The sequence below is a fragment of the Lycium ferocissimum genome, unplaced genomic scaffold (assembly GCF_029784015.1).
Source record: "Lycium ferocissimum isolate CSIRO_LF1 unplaced genomic scaffold, AGI_CSIRO_Lferr_CH_V1 ctg9261, whole genome shotgun sequence".
In the NCBI taxonomy this organism is placed as follows: Eukaryota; Viridiplantae; Streptophyta; class Magnoliopsida; order Solanales; family Solanaceae; genus Lycium; species Lycium ferocissimum.
The window spans coordinates 17,232-22,775 of NW_026727655.1; the positions used below are offsets into that span (position 1 = coordinate 17,232).

At 35.2% G+C, this 5,544-nt stretch overlaps 1 pseudogene; it reads right to left on the reverse strand.

Annotated features, from left to right (window-relative positions):
* Positions 1-2,846: 2,846 nt before the first annotated feature.
* On the reverse strand, positions 2,847-4,990 carry LOC132046069 (heparanase-like protein 2; annotated as a pseudogene).
* Between the last annotated feature and the right edge of the window lie 554 nt (positions 4,991-5,544).

Genomic DNA, 5,544 nt, shown 5'->3' on the forward strand with positions numbered 1-5,544 from the left:
AATTATAATCGACTACAAGGGGCTGGTATTACTGTATTCAAATTATAGTGCATGAATGATAAATCTATGTTATGCTGATTATAATGCGAGCTCTCACCTCTCAGTAATACTCCACTTATCTACAACTGGGAGAATTAAAATTGGGGAATACAATGAACTTGATGGACAATGGTGCAATAGATATTGGAGATTTTAAACTTTTAAGCACAGGAGACAAACTTGGAATGTCTCCTGTTTCTGTAAGTTGCAATAATTTCCCATTGAGGAGCAGTCTTCTGCTTTTAATGTTGCTACCTTCTGGAGTTAGATGGTACTCTTCTCGCAACACTGTAACATCTGATGATCTGCTTCCTACCCACGAAACACTTTCGTAAAGACCGCGCACGAATGACTTTTTCGTTTGATTTTTTTTCTCACCAACTTGCAAGCTGGTACCTGCACTGGATTGGATGTTGACCCCATAGTGGATCTGGTTGCTTAAATTGATCAGAAGTAGAGCCACACCTGCCTGCACAAAGGCAACACCAGTAAGTTAATACGCGGTTTTGGTCTTTCGCAGTAGTATGGAGATGCAAATAATCAAGTAGAGACTTGAAGAAAGTGGCACATGCACATAATGAGAACAAGAAATGAGAAGGAAGTGGACTAAGTGACACTAAATTGGGTCATTTGATATATGCACAGGAGGAATATAGTATAATCCTTCATTTTGGATGATCCATTTTTCAGAACAAAGCAAAATATAAGCAGCCTAGTGCATAATTTAGGAGCATTGGCTGCAATTCTGATGTGCAAGAATATGAAGGTTGGTTTATGGACTAAGGCAAATGCTGAGTCGGGAACTTACTTGCACCTGAAATGTTTGCACCAAACCAAACATTCTAACCTCGACAATGAAAAATCAAAGTTGAAAAACACATTTTTTAACCATGGTTAATTGATAAATGTATGTATGAAAACACATCATGCATTAATTGGTTTGATACAAACACCGGATGCGGATAAGGATTACCGAGTCAGTGTTCTCTCAGGAGAAGAAAACTCACTAAGGCTTATCACATAGCCTACAAAAGGAAGAAGCAGTGAAACATGTAACATCTAGCTAAATCTAGTGATAACTTCCCCTGCAGGGTTCACAAACCTAACTAGCATATGGTCCTTATGTGTCAAGAACTTAGTAATCGAATTTTGTTGGTCTAACTAAGAGCATATGTGATGTTTGAGCCTACTCAACATGTTAGATTGACATAATGGCTTGTGCAGCAGACATTTTTTAAAGTTAAACGCAATAATTCCTCTTGGAGATCCATCAAAGCAATTACTATTAAGATAATTTTTCAATATATTAATGCATATCAGGTTACATAAATGAATCAGAATATACACAGCTCTCTTACTCTTATCTTTGTACAATGGGCATAAGAGCGCAAATGTGGTGATCCTTTGCTGCTAACATCAAGAACTTCTTTTCCCATCAGTCTATTCCAGTAGAGAGAAGTGCACTGTATTGAATTGAAATGGAAAGACTAAATAATTTTGATTAGATTCTCAAGGACCTAATACAGAAATATACAAAATTCACAACCTGCCCCTTTTAGTAATCGAAGTCAAACTTGAATAAAGTAGTCAAGCACCTCACCTATAATAATCAGGATTTGGAACAAACGTTTTGGTATCAAGGAGCCCATAATTTCCACCAATAAGTCTGCCTGCAGTATATTTTTTAGTACGGTGCTTGGCTGCCATCCCGAGCTGATCTAAGTACCTATATTCCGTATTAAAGGCCAGGCATGAATGAAAAATCATACCACGTGCCTGAATTATGGTCTCTGGAATTGTTTCACTTGACTGCTAGCTAATACTATAAATCAAATTAAGCAAGAAAATTTACCAAAAACTATCTACGAAGGCATTAGACACATTAGGACCTCCACTGTTGTAGGCTCCACCACATTCTCCAACCCAAGCTGAAGCCCAGGGACCATTCCTTTCAATGGTTTGAGTAAGACTGCGGTATGTATCTGATAGTTTATTCAGGTATTCAGGATTTAAAATTTTATCCACAAGCTTGTGATCGGACCCTGAAACAGAACACTTCTGCTTTATTAATATTAATAATTTTCAGCGCTGAGATCTAGATAATGCACGCAGTGATATCACACTATGTATACAACAAAACATCTACAGTCCGGAGTTCCCACATAAAAACCGTTTGGCAACAAAACATAATGGATGATTTAAATTTGTACTGTTGACTATCAAGATTCTTACAGTTTCATGAATTCTCTAAATTGAGAATCGTTTGAGGATGATCATTAAAATTGTCCATAAGCACGTGAAACTGTCCAGTGAGACTAAGATAGGAGAATTTTAAGAACCAAGAGAATAATAGGGACTTTATCCTTTTATTCTTCATTTCAGATAGTAATAAGAAATTAAGTTCGACCGGATATAGTGACTTACATAAAATTGACAAATGTAGAAGTAACTAAAAAGAGGCCTCAACTGAAAGAAACTACATAAGAATAAACCAGAATGATAAATCTCTTTTCTAGAGTCTTTTGAACAATTACACATGAAGATATAGATTGGAGCAGTCAATTTTTCAAGAATGTAATCAAAGTATAAGATTAGACCTGTTAAACTTCAAAACTAACATATTACGAAAACATGATTAATTCAATTGACCAGCAAAAAGCATTTGTATGCAGCTTTCTATTATCTCAAATGCTCTTACCAACAAAATAATTCAAATAACAGAAATATGGAGACCAAAGTGTCATAAACAAAAACATTTAAGATTTCATTAATGTTTTTATGAGTTTTAAAGTAAAAAAAGATCTGCACTAGCTCACCGGGCCAAGATTATAAATATGATGCGTTAAGGCATTGACAGTGCCAGGTCCTGAAACCTTCAGGAGCTTGCTGAACCACTCAGCACCATAGAATCCTCCTGGTGCTAATAGTAGAGGACGTCCGTGGAAATTCTTATATACTTGGCTTATGAGATTGTGCAGATGGATAGCATCTTTTCCATACTGTACAGCATTAACACTCGCACCAATCCCATTACCACTCAATTCATTTCCTGCAAAACCAGAAAAGCATGATTGAGGAAAGGAACTCTCTCTGGTAAAGGAGAATTTTACATAAATTTGGAAGAAGAAAGAATTATGCCAGAAATTATACCAAGTTCCCACGAGTGTATCTGGTAGCCCTTGGCAACAGTGTATCTTATGAAGTCAAGGGCATTACTGGAATCCCAATTTCTTACCCACACATGCCTATTGGTCCGTCTCCCCATACAGTGCATTCAAGCCAAAAGTCACAAGTGCTCTGCAGCAAAAGCAGTGGAACTCAAATGAACTTCAAGGGGGGAATTTTTAGAATCATGGTAAGTTTTTGAGAGTCCTAGAGTAATTACTTTATCTTTTTGTGATAAGTCATAGTCACGCGGTATAAAAAGAAATGAGATTTCAAAGCACAGTATTCTACATATTTAGGTTTCTTGGAGTATGGATGCAATTCAGGATTTAAAAGTAGTGACATTAAAGAGTCATGGATGCTATTCAGGATGTTTCAGCAGAGGGACATATCAAAAACTATCTATTTAAGTTCACCATGTATTCACTCATCAATTTTCAGGTGCAAACCAAAGAGCTGCAGATTATGGTAGATTTTACTAGTGTCAGATTTCTGGTTGGTTGGATGTGAAACACTCCAATTGCCATCAATTTAGACCTTCAAAGAGTCATTTGAGAGAGATGAAAGTTGTCAGATTTGGACATCAACCAAACTTGGACTCTCGTGTATTATTAGCCAAGACGTGGTTACATGCTTATATTGTTGAATGCAATAGAGAAGGACAGATTTTACATATCTTACCCTGTCTTCTTGAAAAGGCCGTTTAGCTCATCCCATCTGTGCATATGTAAACATCCCTTAGAAAATCCAAACAATCCATCCTTCTGCTTGGTGAATGAATGGCAAGGAGATTTTAAGCTGCGTATACCATATATTACTTGGTCTTGTAAAGAACCTCCGAGCCGTAATCTCAAACCCTTGAAAGCTGTATCACCAACAAATGTAAATCATAATAAGAGTAAAAATTTAAGAGACATAGAGAAAGAAGTCTAGTTTGCTAATTATGGTAATAACTAATAACAGAAAAAACTTGGAATTAAGTTAAAATTATGGTTAATGGTACGTGCAAACCTCGTCTAGTATTTTCCAGAAATGGATGAGATAAATCCTGACAAAGCAAAACACATTTATGAACACTCACCAGTCATTCCTTAATCAGAAACTCAATAAGATATTTATACTTTTAATATTGAAGAACAACATATCCCTTCAATAACAAGCTAGGAGGATCTTACCAAATTTATAATAGATGCCAAGCTCCAAGGACACTTCTTGTAATTACGCTTCTCTTTTGGCCACCAATCAATGGTAGCACAAATGTAATTAGCATCTGTTTGTGCAATTTTCACAGATGCATCAATCATTAGTTCTGTATCTTTAATTGTTTGCGCTGAAAATGCAGGGCATAATGCAAGAAAGATTAACAAGGTTCTGAAGTCCATTAGATGATTAACCTTCACAACTTCACTGCTGTTTGAACCGAGTCATATACTGCTAAGAGGAAGCAAACAAATAAATGTTAAGAGACCTTAAAGAGTAAGTTATTCTTTCTAAAAAGTATACAAATACATTAACATTTCATTGCACAATATCATACAAATATTTAGCAACTCTCTATACTTGAGCAGCTTAACAAAGTGATTTACTTTCCCAATTCAAAACTTCATGGTCTTTTCAGAAAGCTTAGATAAAAAGGTATACATTAATTTAGATAGTCAAGTACCTCTCTGGAAATTATAAATGAATTTCTTATTTCTTGTATATAAAATAAACCAAGACCTATATTTTGACAACCAAATGTTTATTCAAGAAAATATGAATGGGAAATGAGGAAGCTAACCAAACTGCTTTTCTATCTCAGAAGTAAAGAACCTTGAACTCTATAGTCAAGTCAAGTGTAGCAAGATCATAAATTTATCTATAAGGACAAAAGTCATAAAGATAGAGAAGAAATTTCTAAATTTGGAAGTTAATTAGACACTGCTTAAATCCAGAACCTATTAAAGACTTTCACTTTTTAGTAATAACAATTAAAATCTCTTCCATATGAGAAGTACATAGGTATTTGAGTCATTAAATAAGATCACAATGTCAAAATTTTGATGTACTAACAATATATACCAAATTTCTCCTATGCTAACAATCATTCATTACTAATGCAGTATCGGTACCTTTTTGAATTCTTGAAAACAAGTACTCGAATACCCCAGGCGTCATCCCACAAATTACACTATGTATTCTGGTGCTTCTTTAGTAAAAGCTGTCACTAAAGGAAGCTTGTTGGCAGAAACAAACTTAGCAATTGCAAATTTTCTGAATTGACCATCTGAATGGCAAAATGAAAAAGATAATAAGGATGTCTCCCTGTTGAGACAAGATTCAATTCTAGTATCTAAAAAT